General features: G+C 36.1%; 1 non-coding gene across 1 annotated transcript; it reads left to right on the top strand.

The window, feature by feature from the left end:
- The first annotated feature begins 6,860 nt into the window (after positions 1-6,860).
- LOC135268512 (U6 spliceosomal RNA) lies at positions 6,861-6,966 on the top strand. The gene has a single exon (XR_010336826.1). It is a non-coding gene; the product is annotated as a U6 spliceosomal RNA (small nuclear RNA).
- Positions 6,967-25,227: the final 18,261 nt, after the last annotated feature.

Raw genomic sequence — 25,227 nt, 5'->3', positions numbered from 1 at the left:
CTTTTTTCTTTTTTTTTTTTTCTGACTAATTTGAGAGTTAGTCTTCTCTTCAAGATGTGAGATTTTTTTTTCCTCAGCTTGGTCTATTCTGCTCTTGATACTTGCAATTCCATTATTTAATTATTGTGGTGTGTTTTTTAGTTCTAACTGTACAATTTTTTTTTGTAATGACTATTTCATCTGTTAGCTCCTGTATCATTTTATTGTAATCCTTAGCTTCCTTAGATTGTCAACTCTTTCTTGAATCTTGATGATTTTCTTTCCTATCCATATTCTAAATTATATTTCTGCCATTTCAGCCATTTCAGCCCGATTCAGAACCCCTTCTGGGAGACTAGTGCAGTTGTATTGAGGAAAGAAAACACTCTGAGTTGCCAGTTTTTTTTTGTTTTTTTATTTTTTTCCTGATTCTTTCTCATCTATGTGGGTTGGTGTTCCTTGAACTGTGATGTAATTTGAGTATAATTCATAGATTTCAGCATGTTTTCTGAGGGCAAAGGCTTCATGCAGCATCTTTATTTATAGCTGAATTCGTCTCCTTAGTTTCACAGTGGAGTATTTGGCAGCGTATTTTTGGTGCTGACATTTTGGTCTGTGATCCAGTAGGTGGTGTTTAAGTGAAATGGCCGGTAGGTTGGCTCTTGCTCAGGCATATGGCTCCTCTGTAGTTCCTCATGATTGCAGCTCTGCTCCCTCACTTCCCTGAAAGTATGAGCTCCTCTCTCTCTTGAGTGCTGATTGTAGATCTTGGTTTGGCACTCACAGGCTGGATAACACAGCTCTGGGATTAGCTGGGGCTTTATGTCCCCTCTCCGACTTGGAGGCAACAGAGAAAGGAATCTTAGCAGTGGTTGTTGCAGAGGGACTTTCACTTGCCTCTTGGGGCTCTACTCCAGAGACAGGCAGAGCAATTGTCAATTAGTGCAATCGTCCTGGGTTAGGGTATCTGCAATGTGAGTCTAAGGGCAGAGGGCTGAGGTTGCCTGTTAATGAGCATGGGGTGGGGTGAGTGTTTCACAGGGGAGACAGACTAACCTCTTTTCTTTAGAGCATTTGCAGTTTTCTGGAGTTGTCATTAAAGTACTCAAAATCTTTGCTCCTTCCCCAGTCTTATGGCAGCAAAGATAGCACCACTTCAGTAGCAGTGGGAGAGGGGTCTTTAGTTGCCTCTGGGAGCTTCTCCTCAGGGAAACACAGTCACTGTTACTAATGTTCAGCCAGGGGATGGGGCAACTTCATTGCTGGGCTGAGCTGGGGCTCTGCTTGTTGAGGAGTGAGGAATCAAGGGCTCACAGGGAGAAGAGACTCAGTTCCTCTGCAGACAGTGGCTGTCTGCACCTATGCAGGGAGCATAGGTGAAGTCTTTAGGCCCTTTGTTTCTTCCGCAGACTGAGGGCAGCGGGGGCAGAACCACTGCTGTGGCAGTGGCAGAGAGGCTGTCAGTTGCCTCTGGGAGCCCCTCCCCAGGGAAACTCAAAGGCACTGATACAGGAGCTAAAAAGAAATTATTTAGGTAGGTAGTTAGGGTAAAAGAGTCTTCTGTAAGTTTTCTCTGATAATAAAAAGCAGGCCCAAATCATTTCTAACAAGGAGCAGCCTGTAAATCAAACTGCAGACATAGAAAAGTAAGCTCTCGCTTGCACAGGTGAATGTTGGCAGCTATGCCAATAGGAAAAGGCTACCTGGGGGCCATACATGTTCAACATGGATCTCCAGGCTCCATCTTCCATTTTTTATGTCAACCACGTGTACAGTAAGGGAACAGGCAACATGGTGCTGGCCAGGTAAAGAATCATCTGCGTAATAAAAGATTAGGATGGGGAGACCAGCTTCTTCACCAGCTATGTAAGTGGCACACCTGGTTCAACCAGTTATTGGGCTTTATGTAAACCAGACAGTGCCTCCTCAAACTCCACTATAAAACTGCATGCATTTCACCACGGAACTAGAAGAACCACTCCAGAGCCCCTCTCTCTCTGCAGGAGAGAGCGCTCTTCTCTTTCCTTTGCCTATTAAATCTCTGCTCTTAAACTCACTCCTTGTGTGTGTCTGCATCCTCAGTTTCCTTGGTGTGAGGCAACGAACCTTGGGTATTACTCCAGATGAACACTGTCTCTTCACAACTACCAGCGGGTGTGCTCAGCCATGGGTGTGATGGCTGTTGTGCATTCCTGTGCTGAGGGTACACCTGGTGAAAAGTAGGGGCTGGGGATTCCTAGGGTAGAGGGACTAAATTTATTTTCATATGGTGGCTGCTGGGTGCTTGAGGTGCCAGTGTAGAAACTATTAAGTAGGCCCTTTGTTCCTTCCCCAGCCTGAGGTCAGTTAGGGTGATACCACTGCAGCTACAGTGGGTCACGCATTGTGGGTTTTCTCTGGAATTTTCTCTTCAGAGCACTGCAGAGCTGCCTTCCATTGAAGTGTTCAGGTGGAGGCAGGTTAGTTGTGCTGTAGTCCCAGGTCAGGAGGCCCCACCTAGTAAAGAGAATTGGGATTCGGGACCAACGTGAAAATGTGTGACCACTTTTTCCATGAGGCAGCTGCATTATGCTGGGGATCTACAGCAACAGCAACAGCAGCAAGGGCTGCAAGACATCAAAAATGGTGTTTTGCCTCTCCCTGTGGGCGCTCCATCTCAGGGAAGTGTAAAGCTACTATCAGACTGAGAGCCATGGTGGGGTGTGGCTGGAGTACTGGGTCAGTGGGCCTTATCCTGGGAGATACAGTAGAGGTGAGACCTGAAGTCCATCACTGCTCAGCCACCTGAATTTGGCCCCTTTCCTGGGGGTATACAAGGGACCCTGACCTCTCCTGTTGCCAGAGCTACAGCTTCTAATCCCAGGATGCCCAGGGATCCAAGGCTCCTAGAACTCTGCATATGCGTGAGTGGCAGTTCTGCCCAGACTCCACATAACTCTGCATGACGGTCTGAAGGCCCCAGCGGGGTGGCCTCATGAGGTGATCTTCTCAGCCTCAGGTTGCAAAGGTCTGTGGAAGAAGTATGGGTCCCTGAGTACTCTCACTCACTCAACATTTGCCTACAGTAGGGAAGCCTCCTCTGGTTTTGTGTCACTTACAAGTGGGCAGTTGTCCTGTCTCGCTCCTCCACATTCTCCATGGGCCAAGCTGTTTCCCTGAGGAATCTCAATGGGTCCATCGGGATGTTTCAGTTGAAGATCTAGTATTCACTCACTACTTTTTCTTCTCTCTGGGAGAGCGGTGCCCACTAGCTACTTCTAGTCAACCACCTTGACCCTCCCTCTTTCTGTTATCCTATTTTAATCATGTTTGTAAACCTTACTATAGTATCAAGTGTTTTACAGCTTTAATATTTGACATACTTCCCAAAATTGTATTTCAAATTCTAAAATTAAATCTTTTTAATTTAAACTAACTCATGCATAACAAATGCGAACCTCTGGAAGTCCAAGTGTTACTGGTGGAGGGTCTTGACTGTGAGTTTAGGTTCTTGGTATTTTGAATAAATAATTGGACAAAACCTACAACAAAGCAATGAAAAAATGAAGCAATAAAAGCAGATTTATTGAAATGAAAGTAAGACTCCAGAGCAGGAGTGGGTTTGAGCACTTGGCTCAAGAGCACTGGTTAGAGGATGTTCTGGGGTTTAAATACCCTGTAGAGGATTCCTGCTGGTTACTTGGTTTACACCCTCTGTAAATGCAGGAGTGGCTCAGGACCAGTCTGATTTGTCATGAAATCAGGCTGAAATGAGGTTACAAAGTTACACCCCCATGCAAATGAAGACTTGGTCCACGACCAGTCTGACTGGTTGTGGGAGAGGACCAGTTAGAGGTACTTTCCATTTCTCATCTGTGATATAGAAAGCAGGGGTAGAGGGGTTGCAGAGGGAGTAGCTTCTGTTCTTCTGTTACTTAGGCATGGAAAGTTGGAGTTTTCCTTTTGATTTACTTCTAGAAAGACAGTGTGAATCAGCCTTACGTTCCCTGCCTCCAGATCCTCTTCTGCATCACTAGAGAGACATACAGGCTTATTCAGTGTGTAAAAATTATATGGGAAATATTGTCAGGTAAGAATAGTGTTTAACTTTCTTCACATTATATTTTTATAAGAATGTTATTAATATAACTTCCAAAATTGAATGAGAGTCCTAAAATTATGGTGTGCTCTGGTATATGTCATCAGTCGTAATTATAATAATTATGTTAAACTGTTGTATACTACACACACACAAAAAAAAAAAAAAAAAAAAAAAACAAATTTTCTTGCCAACTGCTTCTTTAATCATGGTTATTCTAAGCATTTTTGGCATACACAGTTAATTATTATTTTACTTTGGATCTTCTCAGAAAGCAATTTATAATCAACTACTGTACAAAATTTGCTACTTCTCAAAAAATATTCATAGAAAAGACCCTGACAATTCCTCTTGAATACAGGTTACCAATAGCTTTGGAGATAATACCACTGGACTAGGCAAAAACTTCAAGAATTTTTTTAAAAACTGATACTTTTGTAAACATTGCTAAGCTAACATCAAGCAGATCAAGATTTAATTAGATGGGACTAAAAGGTTGGAGGATTAAAATAATTTTGTATGGCTTTTTGTTTGAAACATTGTTGATCCTTTTTGCTTCCCAGAATAAAAGTAACATTTTTCCTAAGTTTTTTTTTTTTTTTTTTTTTTTTTTTTTGCAACTATCGTAAAGAGTTTGAGTTCTTGATTTGATTCTCTGCTTGGTTGCTGCTGCCGTATAAAAGAGCTACTGATTTGTGTACATTAATCTTGTCTCTGGAAACTTTGCTGAATTCTTTCATCAGTTCTAGGAGCTTTCTGGAGGAGTCCTTACGGCTTTCTAGGTATACAGTCATATCGTCAGCAAAGAGTGACAGTTTGACTTCCTCTTTACTGATTTGGATGCACCGTATCTCTCTCTCGTCTGATTTCTTTGACTAGGACTTCCAGCACTATGTTGAGGAGGAGTGGTGAGAGTGGGCAATCTTGTCTTGTTCCAGTTCTCAGAGGGAATGCTTTCAACTTTTCCCCACTCGCTATTATGTTGGCTGTGGCTTTGTCATAGATGACTTTTATTGCATTAAGATATGTCCCTTGTATGCCGATTTTGCTAAGAGTTTTAATCATAAAGGAATGCTGGATTTTGTCGAATGCTTTTTTCTCCATCTATTGAGATGATCATGTGAATTTTGTTTTCAATTCTGTTTATGTGGTGTATCACATTTGCTGTCTTGCGTGTGTTAAACCATCCACACACCCTTGGTATGAAACCCACTTGATCATGGTGAATGATCTTTTTGATGTTGTTGGATTTGGTTAGCTAGTATTTTATTAAGGATTTTAGCATCTATGTTCATCAAGGATATAGGTCTGTAGTACTTGTTTTTGGTTGTGTCCTTTCCTGGTTTTGGAATTAGGGTAATGCTGGCTTCATAGAATGAATTAGGAAGGGTTGCTTCTTTCTTTATCTTGTGGAATAATGTCAAAAGGATTGGTACCAATTCTTCTTTGAAAGTCTGGTAGAATTCTGCTGAGAATCCATCTGGTCCTGGACTACTTTTTGTTAGTAATTTTTTAACTCCCATTTCTATCTTGCTGCTTGTTATTGGTCTGTTCAGGGAATCTAATTCTTCCTGATTTAAGTTAGGACAGTTGCATTTTTCCAGGAATTTATCCATCTCTTCTAGGTTTTCTAGCATATGTGCATAAAGGTGTTCACAGTAGCCTTAAATGGTCTTTTGTATTTCAGAAGTGTCAGTTGTATTATCTTCTGTTTTGTTTCTTAGTGAGGTTATCTGGATATTCTCTCTTATTTTCTTGATTAATCTTGCTAATGGCTTATCAATTTTATTTATCTTTTCAAAGAACCATCTTTTTGTTTCATTTATCTTTTTTTTTTTTCAATATCATTTAGTTCTGCTCTGATCTTGGTTATTTCCTTTCTTCTGCTGGTTTGGGTTTGGTTTGTTCCTGTTTCTTAGGAATATACTTAACAAAGGAGGCAAAAGACCTCTACAAGAAAAAATATAAAACCATTGAAAGAAATCATAGATGACACAAACAAATGGAAACACATCCCATGCTCATGGATGCGTAGAATCAATATTGTGAAAATGACCATACTCGCTAAAAGCAATGTAGAAATTCAATGCAATCCCCATCAAAAAGCCACAATCATTCTTCACAAAGTTAGGAAAAAAAATTCTAAAATTCATATGGAACAAAAAATAGAGCCCACATAGCCAAAGCAAGACTAAGCAAAAAGAGCAAATCTGGAGACATCACACTACCTGATTTCAAACTCTACTATGGGGTCATAGTCACTAAAATAGCATGGTACTGGTATGAAACAGGCACATAGACCAATGGAACAGAATAAATAACACAAAAATAAACCTAAATACTTAGAGTTAACTGATCTTAGAAAAAACAAACTAAATCATAAAGTGGGGAAAGGATACACTTTTCAACAAATAGCACTGGGATAATTGGCTAGTTGCATGCAGGAGATTAAAATTCGGCCCTTGTTTCTCACCTTATACAAAAATCAACTCCTGAAACTATAAAAAGGAACTGTCAGCATAGTAAACAGACAACACACAGAGTGGGAGAAATTCTTCACAACTTGTACACCTGAAAAAGAACCAATATCCAGAATCTACAACAAACTAAAACTAATCAGTAAGAAAAAAACAAACAATGTCATCAAAAAGTAGGCTAAGGATATGAATGGACAATTCTTCAAAGTGCATATATAGTCTGGGGGGCGTTGGTTCATGCCTGTAATCCTAGCACTTTGGGAGACCTGGGCAGGTGGATCACCTGAGGTCAGGCGTTTGAGACCATCCTGGCCAACATATCATGATTGTTTCAGCAGCACATATACTAAAATTGGAATTTTGGAACAGAGAAGATTAGCATGGCCCCTGCGCAAGGATATCATGCAAATTCATGAAGAGTTCCATATTTTTAGGCAAGGACTTCATGACTAAAACACCAAAAGCAATAGCAACCAAAGCCAAAATAGACAAATGGGATCTAATTAAACTTAACAACTTCTGCACAGCAAAAGAAACAATCACTAGAGTGAACCAGCAACCAACGGAATAGCAAAAAATTTTTGCAATCTACCTATCTGACAAAGGGCTAATACCCAGAATCTACAAAGAACTAAAACAGATTTACAAGAAAAAAAATACACAATCAACAAGTGGGTGAAGGATATGAACAGACAATTTTCAAAAGAAGACATTATGCAGCCAACAAACATATGAAAAAATGCTCATCATCACCGGTCATTAGAGAATTGCAAATCAAAACCACATTGAGATAGCATCTCATGCCAGTTAGAATGGCGATCATCAAAAAATCTGGAGACAACAGATGCTGGAGAGGATGTAGAAAAATAGGAACACTTTTACACTGTTGGTGGGAGTGTAAACTAGTGCAACCACTGTGGAAGACAGTCCTCAAGGATCTAGAAATAGGAATACCATTCAACCCAGCAATCCCATTACTGGGTATATACTCAAAGGATTGTAAATTGTTCTATTATAAAGACAAATACACATGTATGTCCATTGTGGCACTGTTTACAATAGCAAAGACTTGGAACCAACCCAAATACCCATCAAGGATAGGCTGGATAAAGAAAATGTGGCACATGTACACCATGGAATACTATGCAGCCATAAAAAAGGATGAGTTCATATCTTTTGCAGAGACATGGATGAATCTGGAAACCATAATTCTCAGCAAGCTGACACAAGAACAGAAAACCAAACACTGTGTGTTCTAACTCATAAGTGAGTGTTGAAGAATGAGAACACATGGACACAGGTAGGGGAACATCACACACTGGGGCCTGTTGCAGGGTGGGAGAGCTAGGGGAGGGATAGCAGGGGATGGGGAGTTTGGGGAGGGATAACAGGAGAAATACCTAATGTAGGTGATGGGGGTTGGAGGCAGCAAACCACCATGGCATGTGTATACCTATGTAACAATCCTGCAAGATCTGCACATGTACTCCAGAACTTAAAGTAAAATTAAAAAAAAACATGTCAAGTATAATGCCAAAACTTATTTTTAAGTAAGTTGGTCCTATTAAAATGTATCTTTAATAGAAATGGGGAGCCAGAGAGAGAAAAATTGTGTTTCAGCAGAAAACTGCTGTATATCTTTTATTAGATCCCAGCCCTTACCATGGTTTTTGAGTTTTTATTATTTTCTTACAATTGGAACTAAATCCTAAATTATTTCCTGGCTAAAATACATCTCTATAGGACTAGGTTTTAATTTTTTAATGATGTTTTTAGTTGACTGCCAAAAGGAAGCTTTTTTTTCTTTCTGTCATACAAATTCTTTTTTTGATTAGAATTTTTCTGTGTATTATATTTCTACCATGTACCTCGTTTTTCACTTCATCCAAGAAAACTAAACTCCTGCTATTCCAAAGACTAGAGATAATTCAACAAGTGAAAGCAGCCGTATAAATTAGTAATTTTTCTGAGGTCTCAATTTTGCCATACTGTTACACCATCCCAATTCAAATATTGGTGTTCATAAAATTTCTGACTGAGATATATTCTGCCTCTCCTACTCCCTCATCTTGAGACAGGACCATTCAGAAATTTAGCCTTCCTAATGACATAAAACTAAGTTCCTAAATATAAAAGGAGCCCAAATCATTTGAGTTCATCCAGTATGCTTTCTTTGAAAGATCTTGATAAAAAAAGAAGAACGTAAAAAAGAAAAATATCATTTAGTGGTGGCTCATGCCTGTAATCCCAGCTACTCAGGAGGCTGAGGCAGGAGAATTGCTGGAACCCAGGAAGGCGGAAGTTGCAGTGAGCTGTGATTGTACCACTGCACTCCAGTCTGGCAGAGCAAGACTCTGTATCAGGAAAAAAAAAAAAAAAAGTAATCACACACACAAAAAATATGTCAAGAGTCTCAGAATAATCTGAGCTATCTGAGGTATGCAAAATTTATCAGGCCCAAAGACACAGGAGTATGGAACTTCAGTCACACCCTCTGCTCTCATGCCTAGGAAGCAAATCCTTAAAAATATCTTTGTACTTGACTAGCTGCCTCATCCATTATCTTCATATTTCTAGAATTTGTGATACAAAGAACAATGTATAGCCAATTGATAGCTTACGTTATTTCCAAGACTATTGCTTGAACCCAGGAGCTGGAGGGTGCAGCGAGCTGAGATCCCAGCACTGCACTCCAGCCTGGGCAACAGAGGGAGGCTCCATCTAAAAAAAAAAAAAAAAAGTTTATGTTATTTTAATGAAAATTCTTGGTAAACAACTTAGGAACTGCCTCTCCTTTTTCCTTAAAATGCACTTATAACTGCTGCTAGTCAGAGTATATATTCACGGAAACTTGAATATATGCTGCTGAGTGGCTATCCTTAAGCTTTGGGCTTGAATACACTCTATACTTTGTCATATTTTACAAATTTAATTATTTAAGTTTGACAATACTTAGATCATTGATTTAAAACTGTCTTATTTCCTCTTTTTGATGCTTAAGTTTTATGTGGTTTACAGATCACAGATACTCAAAAGGTACAGTAACTCAAAAACCTCACTATCTACAGTCAGGTTCTTCAAGTTTAACCTTCTCTCCAGTTTCTGTCTTTTTTTTTTCTGGATTTACTTGTATGTCCCAGGCTGTTTTATAATAATAAACTTGTTAGATCTTTGTCTGAAATTCTGGGCAGGGGTATTCTAAAGTCCTTGCAATTTTTTGAGTGATAAAAGTTTATTTTTTAAGTTAGTGAGGTGACTAATGATGTATCCATAAATAGCTACATGATGGGGGCTGATCACTGCAGGGAGCAACCACGTGGTGATAGGGCTGGTTTTTGACCCTTTTTCATCTCTGGGGAGGGGAAAGGGGATAGAGATTGAGTTCAGTCACATAGCCAATAATATAATTAATCATGCCTACATAATCAAAACCCAATAAAATTTGAGACACAAAGTCTCAATGGAACTTCCTGGTTGGTGAACACATTCATGTGCTGAGAGAGTGATTCTACAAGAAGAGAGAATGGAAGTTCTGCATTTCCTCCCAGATCTCATTCTATGCATCTCTTCACTTGGTTGGTTCTTGTGATTGTGCACTTTATAACAAAACTGTAATTGTAAATAGAACAGTTTTTCTGAGTTCTATAAGTCATTCTAGTAAATTAAACCTGAGAGAGTCATAAGAACCTATAAATGTATAGTTTTTCAGTTAGAAATGCTGTTGGCTTAGGAACCCTTGATGAGTGACTGGAATTTGAAACAGGGTAGCTTGGTTGGGAACTGCTTGCTTTAACTTGTGAGGTTGGCACTAACTCCAGGTGATTAGTACCATAATTGAATTGTGACACACCCAGTTGGAGTTGAAACAGAATATATGCATATGCTAGCTATTTAGCCAAATACATTATTCGTATTTTAGATTTCCTCCCTTCTATAGCTTCCTCATTTTCAAAACCCTTTCTTTAAGTTTCCAGCCATCCTACTCCTCTAAATCCTGCCATCTTCCCCATGATCCAGTTTTTCACAGGAAGAGTTAGAGAGTGGTGATTGTGGGTCCCTGTGACTGTCATGAGAAAAAACAGTAAACCCACAGTTCTTGCAGAAGCAATAGCATTCTCTTCATAATAATCTCCTCTTGTTTGCCTCTCACTTTTTCTTGGGTCACTTTCTGTTACCTTCAAATATTTGTTTTAACACTTTTGCCCAGTTTCTCTAAGTGTTTTCTCTAGGAAGAATTGTCTAAGGTCTTCATGCCACTTATTTACACCATCAGAAATAGCAGGAACAATTTCCAGAAGCTTGCTATTCTTATCCCATTTTTTTCTTTTCTATTTGCAAGCTACTTCTATGTTTTCCTATACTTAATTTTTCAAAAGACTAATAAATATTTATGATTTCTAAAAACGAATGCTAGAAAATAGGAATGGTGGACAGTTTGCAAAAGAGGAGGACATTCTATCCAAGGAGATTACTCACTAAGTTGTCCAAACTCTGTCATTTTTTATTGTATCTTCTAAATAATTAAACAGTGGTCTCTCTCCTCTTATGTCTAGATATTAACTTAGAATCACTGTGTCTGGGAGAATGGTTCTCTCCAGGTTTATCTGGCACAGAAGTGGATGAGACAAATATAAATTTGCTTAGGCATTAACTTTTCCCCTCCTCAGCAAAACTCTTCTTTTGGTAATTCTTTCAAACAAGTTTTTCCAACACCATGGAGAGCAGCAGATAATAAAATTACATACAGGAAACTACTGAATGTTCTGTAGTGTAGCTTAGTGTTCTTATTCTTGTTATTGTTCTATTGTAGTTATACACTTACAAGCATGTTTTTCATTGTTGTTTCATAAAGTCAGTTTGAGTAGAAACCACATTTTACCATCTGTATTTTTATAGCCCCTGAGAGAGCGGCTAGCACTGAGGTACAGGGAAGAAAGAAATAAGAAAAGGAAAGAAGAAAGGTAGGAAGGAAGGAAAAAAAGAAGGAAAGGTATGAGCAGGACGAAAAATAATTGTCTTCAGATGAAAATCTGTAAAGAGTTTTGTTTCAATTATTTATTGCTGCATAACAAACTTTCTTAGCATATAGTGCCTAAAACCAGTAATTAGTTAAATATTTATTTGCTCATGATTTTCAGTTTGTTCAGGACTCAGCAAAGGCTGCTCATCTTTGCTCTATGTCTTATTGACTGAGGCCTTATTTGAAGCTGGAGAACCCAAGATGGCTTCCCTCACGTGTCTGACACCTGAGTTTGGATGGCTGGAATGGTTGGAAACTGGCTGGACTATTCTGTCTCTCTTTTTTTTTTTCTTCCATCCCCTATGTTTTTTTTTTTAATCTTTGTAGGACCTCTCTCCAGCAGGCTAGTTGTTTTTCTTGGCTATGTGGCTGTTTTTCAAGAAAAACAACAACAAAAAAAACAAACAAACAAACAAAAAGGAAACTGCAAGATGTCTTAAGACTCAGGACAGAAAATCTCAGAATGTCATTTTTGGCATATTCTATGAGTCAAGAGAAGTCAGAGGGCCAGCTTGGCTTTAAAGAGAGGAGGAAAAGACTCTCATCTCTTGCTGGGAGGACCAGCATGTACACACAGGTATGGGAAGATCTGTTAGCAGCCATCTTTGCGGACAATCTACCACAGGGTTAACAGCCTATTACTGGATTATCATAGAAAAGTATTTTGAAAATTTAACCTAGAAGCAATAATTCAGCAATTCATAATTCATTAACAGTTCCTAGTTCATTACTTTTAAAAGAACACATTATAATATTTACTTTAGTATCTCATCTTTGACCAAAAATTGTTAATCAAATGTGTCCTGAAACCATTTCAGATTGCATATATTAGGTTCAACGGCATCCATAAATACTTATAGATGAACTATAAAGTGTTTTAGATAACTTGTGAATTACCATATCTATTTAAAGCTAATCACAAAACTAAATGATCAGTGATTGAAATAGGGAGCTAATGTATAAAAAGTACACAGATAGTCCTTCTGTCCTTCTAAGCTTAGACTCTTAGCCTATTTTTTTCTGTAGCACACAGCTAGCTGAAAGGTTGTATGAAAGATCATTTTAAATGTAATAGCATTCATTTTGTTTTAAAATGTAAGTTATAATCAGATTGGTGTAGAAGAATTTTGCCTGAGGTTTGTAATAGAAAACCTAAGATAAAAAATTATTTTTTCTCCTTTTATTGTTTTCAGTTCATAGTAACAATACAATTTGCTATATCATTAAAAGGAACTGCATGCACCTATGCTTTATAAAGATTTGTAAATATGCTATGATAGATATATTTCTATCATCAAATCAGCACTTCAATGAGAACCAAGTTGATTATAATAAGACTGACTTTCTTTCATGAGCACATCCATCATGAAGGTTCAGGAATTTATCTAGTTAGAAGACTGTTAAAAGGGAAATGTCAGCCCACAAATTAATATCCATTACTGATGATCCATATGGTGACAATGGATATTAAATGTGGTTTTGTTTTATCATTTAAAAGAGGATATTAAAAAAAAAATCTAGTAAATTATTTAACATTGTTTTTGTTTCAGAAGCTTTTTAAATGAGGTTTCTGGTGGTAATTTATAAGAGATTAAAAATATGCTCATGTAGAGCCTGTATTTAATACATCAAAGCCATTAAGAAATTAGAAAAGCCTGAACAGACTGTGTTGTCTCTGGTGATGTAAATGATTATTAATATGCTTATTTTTAATACAAAAGGATTCTGCACATAATTTTATTAACTTCACTGTTTTTAGAATTTCACATTTGTTAGGAAGATAATGCTTCAAAGTAAAAGCTTATTTAAGAGCCTAATTTACATTTTCCTTGCTTTTGGTAACCAAACTATTGAGTAAACAACAACAACAAAAAAAACAACAATAAGTGGATAGTACAGGTTATTTCTGCTTGCCTGCAATTGACCAGAATTTCTATTTCAACTTCTTTCCTCTGAGAGTGTTGCCACTAATGTGCCAATCAATCCATCTGTGCCTCCGGTTATTAAAGAGAACCTAACAAACCCTTTAATCAATCACCTTGCTGTGAAAGGAAGTGGTGAGAAGGTTGAGGGGAGAGGTGAATTACCTCAAATCTAAGGTTAGTAATACTGTTTGCAGAGGGGAAGTACCCTAAGGAGTCTATAAATTGGGGTGAGTTTTTATTGGTCCCCTTCAATTTTTTCTTTATTTTGAAATGACCTTGAACACATATCAGATCATTCACACAGGCCAGGAAGCAATAGCCTATTTCCTCAGAGCTTTTAGGGTAGGAAGTACATTCATTCAAGGTAATGCATTTTATTTGTAACTGCTTTCCACAGTTTAACTTTACTTAGCTTTTAGACGACCTCTTAACCTATAATTTTTCAAAGAAATTGAAGTGTGTGTGTGTGTGTGTGTGTGTGTGTGTGTGTGTGTGTGTGTGTGTTTTAAAAGACCTTTTTTCTAGTCAGGAGACCTGGTTTTTCTTTTGACTTTTCATTTTCATTAGGACCCTAATGAAGGAATCAAGGTAATAAAATATAATCAAGGTAATAAAAATATATTTATTACCTGACCTTGGAAACCTAAATACTCTCATTTGACTGTCATTGATTAATTGATACCACCCTTAACTGCCCATAACGATTTTATCCACTCTAACCCCTAACACATAATTCTTACTGTAGATGTCCAAGTCTGCTTTACATTACATATAAAATCCATTTCAATTTTCACTTGCATGTCTTTGCTTTTGCTATTTTTCTAGGTTTGCAATTGTCTGAACACTTTTATTCATTACTTACACAAAATATGCCATTTCTCTAAAGCCCATCTCAGCCTTTCTAACATTATGACCTCTTCTGATGAACACCATAGCTTCCTGGCCCCTCACGATATTTATTTTTTTCTGAGTTAAAGTAATTGAATTCAGTTTACTCAATGATCATACGATGTTATATCTAAGTTTCTTATGATGTTGTATCTGTCAGTTTGTCTTCAAGGTTGTACATTCGCTGAAAATGAGGACTACATTCCTGCAACATATATTAGGGAATTAGGGTCCCCAGGGTGGTCTATAACTCTTTCCTGATGGATTTCTGACAGTTATTTAATAATTAACACAAATAAATCTTTTTTTCTCACCATATATGAGTCCATAACTTAGTCTGAAGTGAAAAAATACCTTTCCTCCTATAAGTGAGCAAGAAGAGTTTTAAAATTTTATTTTGTTTTGCAATAGATTATATTTTAGACATATCACAGGCAATATCATTTTGGCATATGTATAGATTTATTTATATTACTGCCTTTGTTTGCTATTATTGTTTTTCAATAATTTTTGTTTGTTTTAGTTTTTGAGACAAGGTCTCACTCTGTTTTCCCAGCTAAAGTGCAGTGGTGTGATCATGTCTCACTGCGCCCTACATCTCCCAGGCTTAAGGAATCCTCCTACCTTAACCTCCTGAGTAGCTGGAACTACAGGCATGTGCCACAACATCTGACTAAATTTTCAATATTGTTTTGTAGAGATGGAGTCTTACTATGTTGCCCAGGTTGCTCTTGAACTCCTGAGAGCAAGCAATCCTCCCACCTCAGTCTCCCAAAGTCCTGGCATTACAAACATGAGCCACTGCAACCAGCATGTTATTATTATAATTCCTTAATATTTGCTAGACTATCTTAATTAAATGAAATAACTATTCCATTGTTGGTATGCAAACATTTCAGTGGCTGTAACATCATAACTTGATCTTAGCTGTTTCTACTGAAAAAGATTATTATTGCTTATGGACAGTAAGTTGGGACAAGGAGAACACTGATCTAATTTTAGTGTTCATGATTTAACCCTCCCTAATTCTGATTCATATTGTATATTCTTATCAGGTCTATAAGTACATGAAGTACAGTGGCAAAATTGGTGAAAACGACTAAAATAAAACTGCTCTCTAGCAGAAACACTTTACTCTAGGACATTATGCTATGGTAAGGAAGAAGGCTATTTAAAAATGTGATTGCCATAGCTCTCTATATAACACTCTTTAATGTAAAAGGCAATCTCATTTGCTTTTATAAAGCAGAATTTTTCGGGCAATTAAACTGGCAATAGGCAAATGGCAACACCAAACACAAAACTGCCCCCAAATTTAACATTCTGGTACCAAATTGAAAATATTACCTATTGCTTGTTTTTAAAAAATAAATAGCTATTAGAAGTCATTGTTTTATCAATGTAACTGAGAGCATTACTAAGAGTGGACAATAAAATGTATAGCTGATCACAAGCTTTATGTTTTAGGGTAAGAGCCCCAGTTACAACTTGTTTGGATGCCTACAAATATACATTGATTGGCAGCTGGTTGGTATGTGAAAGGGAAATGAAAGTTAATTTAATCAGAAAATCATCTTGCTTATACTTTCAAATTAAACAATATTTGAGCAGGTTGAGTTCTTGGGATTGATTAGGAATTAGAGCAAATAAATAGAAAATTTCTCAGACAATTAAGATTTAATTAGGCCTTTCATCACCCCACTACACTGATGTGCTTGTCCTTATTAACTTTGCCCTCCTTCTGCCCTCTATGCCTCATCGCAGTTTTAATAAATATGTGCCTCTTCCCAGCCTCAAGCTCTTTGCCACAGTGGTCTCAAAATTCTCATAGGCAGGCATTGGTTGGGTCAGTGTCCTCAGGTTAGAATGAAGTATTCATCTTTCTCTGGGTGCCCATGGCCCATTCTGATTATGGAAGTCCCTGCAGGTTTTTTGTTTTTAATATGTTTTAAAATCTGTTTCTTTCTGAGATGGCTTGTGGGTACCTGCATGCCTTTCTTTCTCAACCACATTGCTTAGCCCCCTACAAAAATTTTTTTCTGCCTTTTCTTTTTCTTGCACCATAATTCCAACAAATAATTAAGCTCTTCTCTCATGTTGGGGTGCTAGCAAAGGATGACTCTGAAGCTGTTTTCCTAATATATATCTCCAAAACTGAGATTCTTTCCTTTGGTGCAGATAGTTTTAGGCACAGATGGGAGCCTGTCTGACTACCTTCTATATTTCGTCTTCCTGATTTAACACCCACTTCTTGAATGGTGGCAGAGACCCTTGTTCTCTGTGGATTATAAAACTGTGTCGTGTCATGCTATTTTTCTACTAGTCAGTGGAGAAATAACAGAATATTTTTTTTCTTTAAATAGAGGAATCAATACAAATGAACACGGAGGAAGTAAGGTGCTATAGAGAACACTGCCTTAGATTTATTAATCATCTTCCCATGTAACATTACATTAGGGCTCAGAAACCCAATACCCCCCAAGATGACATTTTGACATGCTGAACTAAAGAAGTCTCAAGGTCTTTCTAAAGAACCACCTTCACCATTTCTCCCAAGGAAGCTGAAGTTATGTTTGATTTTTTTAATCTGCCTAAGATCAGATCCACTAAGGAAATCGATTATATTTTATTTCCTCTCCCAGTTAGTTTACTATCTACTGCAGAAAAGAAGACCAAGGTGTGACTACACCCCATCAGAACTTTTTACAAGTATAATAATAACTGTCTTTAAGGACTTTTTAAATTTCAAAGAAAACTATTCTCAAGTTAATCTCTGTTCTGTGGTCTAATCATTCTCCCTAGCAATTATTTATTGCCCTTCAACAGAATTCCTCTTCTCCCTCCCATAACCTGTCTTACCAGGATAGATGTCTTCATTGTTTCTCTAACCTGCAAAAGGTATATAAGTTTCTGTAACTTATTGGGAAGTTAAGTCTTTATTCTGAGTGTTCCTGTGCACACATGTTAAGTAAATTTGTATGCTTTTTCTCCCATTAATCAATCTACTTTATCCCAGTAATTTTTCAGTGAACCTTTAGGGAGGCAATGGCCATGGCATCCATAGTTAATATAATGAAATTTTATTCAAGGATTAAGCCAGATGCCTCTCCTGTGTCCTCTCTTTAGAGTGTGTCTTTGGAAACAAAACAATCCCAATGAGAGATCCAACCTTTTATAATAGCATGATGGGTTCCTGTTGCCTCCTGCATACATAGAGGCAATTCAGAGAAAGTATTGCAGTCAAGAAATAGTTCAATAAACTCAGAGCTAGCCAAATGGAAAGACAGGAGTCTATTACTCAAGTTATCCATCCCAAGAAGTCAGAGGCTAAGGCTTTTATGGATAACTTGATAGGAAAGTGGCTAGAGAATGGGTGCTATTGATTGGTTGGGGATAAAATCATAGGGGTGTGGAAAATGGCCCTGATGTATTGAGACAGCCTCTCGGTGAGGGCTACAGAACCAGCTGAGTCTTGAGTTTTTGGTCCAGATGGAGTCAATTGTTCCCCAGAATGCAGAAGTCCGAAAAAGTACCTAAAAAAACGAATCTTAGGTTCTACAATGGCAATTTTATCAACATAAACAATTGGGAAACTACAAATACTGTGATCGCCACGCAGTAAACAGTTATAGAAAGGCAAGCTATGCCTACATCTTAGCAGAATCCAGGCCTTTTCCATAATCCTAGTCTTGTGGACTTCCATAAGTCTTACAAAAATTGTTTCAGAACAAGGAGAGGGTCAGTTTCAGGAAGAAACTATTGCTGTTCTTGCTTCAAAGTTAAACTGTAAACTGAATCCCTTCCATGGTTAGCTTCTCCTACTCCTAGGAATGAGTGAGGACGGTCAGCCTCTGAGGCTAGAAGCAAGATGAAATCAGCCATGCTAGACTTCTCTTACTGTCATAATACTTGCAAAGGTGGTTTTATTTCTACTTCTTGTATTTGCTGGTCTCTTGACAATTTCTTTCATTCTCAGCAGAATTATTAAGCTAAAGTAATTTAATTCAGTAAATCCTTCTATCTCTTTAGTAGCTAAAAAAAGATTGTGGGGGGAGTTTAAATGAGCTAGCTAAATATTTCATGGATGGTGATTCTGAGTGCTTTTCAATACTAAATTACTCTGGAGAGTCTTGGTGGATTTCGGTTATCCACTATGTTTTGGTTACTGTCTGAATATTCTCTTATATTGAGTTTAGTTAATAATAATAATAATAATAATAAAACAGAGAGAAAGGCAAGCTATGCATACATCTTAGAACTCAGGTCTCTCTCATAATCCTACCCATTAGAATGGCCAAAAATACAAAACACAGACAACACCAAATACTGATGAAGATGTGAAGCAACAAGAACTCATGCGCTGCTGCAATCATACTCCTTAGTATTACCCAAATAATTTTAAAATTTATGCTCACACACAAATACTGGCACACAAATGTTTATAGCAACTTTATTCATAATTGCCAAAATTTGAAAGCAACCAAGATACCTTTTGATCAGTGAATGGATAAACTATGGTACATTCATACAATGTAATAGTACACAATAATAGTACATAATGATGAAAAGTAATATTATAACAGAAAGACATGGAAGAACATTAACTACATACTGGTAAGAAAAAAAAAGCCAGTCTGAAAAGGGTGCATTCTGTATGATTCCAACTACATGACATTTTGAAAAAGGCAAAACTATAGAGATAATAATAAGATCAGTGGTTGCCAAGGTAGCAAGGAGAAGGGAAGGATAAACAGGCAGAGCATAGGGAATTTTTAAGGCAATGAAACTCTTCTACATGATACTGTAATGGTGGAAATATGACAGTATACATTTATCAAAACCCATAGAACTGTGTAACATAAAAGAGTAAACTGAAATGTAAACTATAAACTTTAGCTAATAATAATGTATTCACATTGGTTCCTCATTTGTAACAAATGTATCTCACTAATGCAAGATGTTAATAATGGGGTAACTGTGAGCAGAGGGAAAGGCAATATGTAGTTACTCTCTACACTTGCTGTTCAATTTTTCTGTAAACCTCACAATATAAGACATACAGCCTATTATTTTTTAAAAAACGAGAGAAAAAGGAAAATAAAAAAATTAGAATAATATTGCCTATTGCCTCATCTTATTGTGAGAAACCATCATTCAACAGTGAAAACTCGAGTGATAGAAGTATGCTCATTAGCTTGATTACAAAAGTACACTTTAAATTATAGTATAATGACTAGTACAAGGTTTTTAAGGAAGAGGAAGAAAAGAAAAAGGAGAAACCATTAATTTTTATCATGGTTTACATTAGGAAGTCTTTAGAACAACTATAGATCAAATATATACATACACTATATATGTGTGTGTATACATATGCTATATAACATATATAATAGGCATATGTCTGTGCATACATACAAACATACATACACTACACAAAGAAATGAACCCTATTAGGAAAAGATGATAAGCATAATCCAAACCAAAAATTTGATATAAATCCTATTTCTTATATTATATAATGTAAATGGACTTACTTCCTTGACTAAAAATTGGACCACAAAAGTCAATGATTTCTATAAATGAAGGTCACCATATAAGCAATGTGATTCTTAAAGGTTGAAAATAAAAGAAAAGGCAAGTACACTCCAAGCAAATGCATTTTGAAGGAAAGCAGAGGCTGCAATCTTAATACCACAGCAGGTGGAATAACAAATTCAGTCCTGCATGAGAATAACAATGTGGTTGGAATTCTCCATCATATAAAAAGATTTGTGGCAATTAAGATAGAGGATTTAGGCACAAAGATAAACAACTAGAGTAATTTAATATAATATATAACCAAGACCCAGATACATGCATACGTAAAAGCTTAATTCATAACTGAGCTGCCACTGAAGTTTATTTGGGAAATGTACTGACTCTTCAATAAATTTTTCTGAGACATTCTGCCATCTACTCTGAAAGAATAAATACCTCTTTCAAAAGGAAAAAATGCTTACACATAAAACGCAAATCTATAAACTTTATGAAGAAAATGTAAAAGATTATACATATATAATTAGAGCAGGAAGATGTGTTATTTTTTACAAGTGAGAAGAGCTTAAGCCATTAAAATTAATTCATAAATTTAAATACATTAAAATGTAGAATTTGCTACTTATCAAAAAGTGAGTATAAAAACATGCTACCAACTGAAAGACATTTGAAAAAATATACCTGTTAAAGCCTTAAAGTCCAGAATAAGAAATAAACTTTATAAATCATTGGAAAATGAATAAGTTTTATTTTTCTAAAATGAAGTAAAGATTTCTATAGCACTTCACACAAAAGACAAGTGTATAGCCAATAAACATATTAAAAGATGATAATTTTATAAGTGACTAAGGAAATGTATAGTAAGGTCAAAGTAATATAGTCTTCCACACTCTTTATTTTGCTGAAAATTTAAGTCTGACATTGATTTTGGGGATGGATGTTTTTAAAAATGATGTTTTATTCATGACTGATAAGTTCAGTTTTCTTGAACATTCTGTTCTTCTTTCTGTGTTCAATATTTAATTTAAAAAATTTAGAATCAGTCTATAATCCTGTGTTAAAATAAAATCTATAATGTAAAACTGTGGAACTGAAAATACTTGCATATTGCATATCCCAGAAGCTGTGGTAAGTAAAACATTTTGCTGTATTTGTGATTTTTAAATCCCCATTGAATAGCTTTCAGTTTGAGTTTATCAGAATCCATTCTATGTATTAAAGTCTACATTTTCACATAAGCAAAGAAACCACGTGGGGATGGGGAAATGTTGGTCAAAGAGTAAAATGTTTCAGTCAGACAGGATGGATAAATTCTGGTGATACTGTTACAGAATATTCAGGAGACCAGAGAGACCAATGGGTAAAACAGGAGGATTTTATTAAAGTGGCCACCAGCTCAGCAGATTCACATCTCAAGCACCTAACAGAGACCGTGCTTGACTTTTTATACATCCAGGATGTTGTAGCAGCCAACAGGTTTACAGAAACCAGAAGAAAGAAAAGTTAATTAAATTATGTCTTGTGATCTATGTTACATTTGAAAATAGCATTTTGAGAAACACATTGCACATTCTTTGGGTATTATCTTGCCCTGTGAACTTGCAGCTGGTCCGCAAGTAAAACAGGAGTCTTGAGATGCCTCAGAACTTTGCTGAGAATGTGGGGAGAATAGCTAAGGTAGGTTTTACAGGGAGTTAGTCAATTTCAAGAAGATCTGGGGTTAGGTTTTCTTTTGAACACAGCACAGTAAACTTTACTATATAGCAACTACAAACTACTATTGTTATTTATTCTCCCTCTTCAATACATTGTGCTGCATGGTGACTATAGTTAATAATGATATATACTTGAAAATTGCTATGAGAGCAAACCTTAAATGTTCTAATTATATGCACATATGCACAGACAACAATAACTATCTGAGGTGATGGGTATGTTAATGAACTTAATTGTGGTGAACATTTCAACACGTATGCATATATCAAAGCATTCATTGTATGTCATATACAATTTTTATTTATCAATTATATCTCAATAAAGCTGAAAAATCTAAAATAAAAAAAGAAACCATAATTTAAGAGGAAGGATTGCTTGTGGTACATGTTAGACATGACTACTGGTGTTTGGGCAGGTGTAATTTTTTCACATGTGGAATCCAGTTCTTTGAATCTAATTTCTCTATCAGAAACAAAGCATTCTTCCTGTTAATACATGTGTCAAACTAACAATAGTTACAAAATATTTGCTATACCTCGATCAAATAGGTTTATTCCTTTCTCTTTGAGTCTGGGCTGACCTTTGACTGCTTAAGCAATAGAATATGATAGAATGGTACTCTGAGTTCCTAGATTGGTAATCTTGAGATTCCAGTTTTGAAGTCCTACTATGTTGCAGGGTAAACAATTAGGAGAGGGGGTAAGACTATGAAAAAGGAGAGGGCCCCAACTAAGTTCAGTTTCTCAGACATCTCCACCAGGTTGGCAGGCTAGTGAGTAAGCATTTTTTAGACTCTTCAAGTACTTAGCTATCAGCTGAATACCACTGAGTGACTCCAGTCAACCTGTTGTAGAACCCAGTAAGAATCACCCAGTGAAACCCTTCCCATATCCCTGACCCACATTTTATTGTATCATGATATAATAAAATGATTGTTACTTTAAACCACTGTATTAGAATAGTTTATTACAAAGCAAGAAATGTTGAGAAAATTTTACTTTAATTTGTTTAGATCATTTTAGTTTTTAAAGTAAAAATGAAAATTAACTATACAAATTAATATGCCACAGCAAAGAGAGACTTTCAAAATCTACAAATATGTTAGACCTCATACACGAAATGAAAGGAAAATTCTGTAACTCATGTATTCACCATTTGTTGGGCATGTATTTTGTGCCCAGTATAGGAGTAGAAAGTGGAACAAAGTTCTCCATTCCCAAGAAGTTTATATTCTACTTGGTGTAAAAAAACTAAAGAACAAATCAACAAATTAATTTTTAAGAGCGATAAGTGCTGTGAAGAAAGCATGTATGTTACAAGAGGGTAGCGGAGACATTTCATTTAGATACTGCACTTAGAAAAGCTAAATGCCACCATCATTAAATTTGACATTAGATTGGCAAATAGGAAAGTGTGTTCTAAAGAGGAACAGTATAGAGTGACCAATTCCTTGATTTAGGAAGCAATTCGATCAAGTGTGAAACTGAATTGCAGTGGGTCAGTCTCTGTAGAATAGTTAAGTAAGGATTTCAGTGGCTCAAGTAAAGGGTGAGATAAAGTAGGCATCAATCCTTGCAAATATTTAACCATGATGGACGAGACATTGCAATTATTTATTCCTATGGGCAATAGAAGGCACTGGATCACCTTAAACAGAAGGGTGACATAATTCCAAATACATTTTAAGATGATAATATAATATTTTTATGTTATATTGAAACAGATTGAAAAGCATGTTGTTTACTTAATACTTAGTCATCTCCCCCCAAATCTTACAGCAATACTTACGTACATACACTATTTATATAAATGCATATATTGTACAGAGTGCTGTGGAAGATTGATTAAATATCCACAGGCCTTTCTTTTACTAGTAATTTATAAGGAAGGAGAGAGGCTGGTGAGCAATCATTGAAGAAAAATTCTTACCAAACTTGACTTTAGAAAAAAAAAAACTTAGAACAGTCATAGTTGTAGTAAAAAATATCACTGAGACAATGAAACTCTCCCACAGTGTGATGTAGTCTGAATTTTTACAGCATGTTGATGTATTCTAAAAGGATGTTTACCTAGAAACAGAACACTCTCCAAAAAGAAGCCATAATGTATATAGAAGGGAAAAATGAGGTCTAAATCTTATTTAGATCATTATCATAAGAAATGAGTTAGTGCCATAACATAAAATAAATGTCATTTGTATTACCTTATTTCCTCATTTTTCATTTATGAATTTTAGCACAATTTTTAGAATATGCTCAATATTAAAACATCTATTGAAATAGTTGTCTTACACAAATGTGTTCTTAAATATGCTTCATAGACCATTATATTAAGATGACTCTCGTTAGACAAATAGTAAATTAAAATAGGCAGTTGGTCAGTCTCTGTAGTATAGTTAAGTAAGGATTTCGGTGACCCAGGTAGAGGGTTAAGATAAAGTAGCATCAATTCCTGCAAATATTTAACCATGTTGTAGTTTTTCATTGTCACAATCATAATGGACATACAGATCGTTATTTTAACACACAATAATAGCATTCTTTTATTGTGCTGGATTTTTTTAATATATACTTTTAATAATATTACTTTTATTATTTTTACTGTAGTTGAACACAATATAAGATTCATTCTCTTAACACATTTTAAAGGTAAAATAAAGTATTGTTAACTGTAGGCACTGTGGTGTATAGCAGATCTCTAAAACATTCATCTTGCATAACTGAAACTTCATAACCAGGAAACAACTCCCCATTTCTCTGTTCCCTTGTCCCCTGGCAGCTACTCTTCTACTTTCTGCTACTCTGAGTCTTACTATTTTAGATACCTCATATAAGTGAGGAAATGCAGTATTTGTCCTTCTGTAAATGGTTTATTTTGCTTACCATGTCTTCAAGGCTTGTACATGTTTTAAAGACTGAATAATATTCTGTTGTTATGTAAAAATCACATTTTCTTTATCCATTTATCTGTCAATGGATGTTTAAGTTGTTTATACATATCGGCTCATTAGACAAATAGCAAATTTTGCAAATAGTTCCGCAATGAATACTGATATGCTATTATCTCTTTGAAATCTTCTTTTATATTTTTCTGGATTAATGACTGGAAGTAGGATCATGTGGTAGTTCTATGGTTAATATTTAAAGAAACTTTCATACTTTTTTCCATGAAAGGTGCATCATTTTGCATTCTCCCCAATGATATACAAGAGGTACAATTTCACCATATCCCCAGCAACACTTGTCTTTCATTTTATTTGATAATAGGCATCTTAACAGGTATGAGATGATATCTTACTGTGGTTTTGATATGCATGTCCCTGACGATTAGTGACAATGAGCAACTTTTCATATAACCATTGGCCAATTGTAAGTCTTTGTATTCAATTCTTAGGCCCATTTTCTATCAGGTTATGTGTTTCTTACGCATTTTGGACATTAATCCTTTATTTTATATGTAGCTTGCAAATATTATCTCCATTTCCATAGGTTGCCTTTCACCCTGCTGAATTACTTGCTTGCTATGCTGAAGATTTTTATTTTGATAGCCCTGACTTAGTGGCCCTAATTGTCTATTTTTCCTTTTTTGTCTATAGTTTTAATGTCATAT

This window comes from Aotus nancymaae, unplaced genomic scaffold (assembly GCF_030222135.1).
Source record: "Aotus nancymaae isolate 86718 unplaced genomic scaffold, 86718_ANA_hifiasm-v0.15.2.pri h1tg000040l, whole genome shotgun sequence".
NCBI classification, from domain to species: Eukaryota; Metazoa; Chordata; class Mammalia; order Primates; family Aotidae; genus Aotus; species Aotus nancymaae.
Note: the sequence above shows the minus strand (reverse complement) of the source record. Positions and strands in the feature narration are given on the sequence as shown.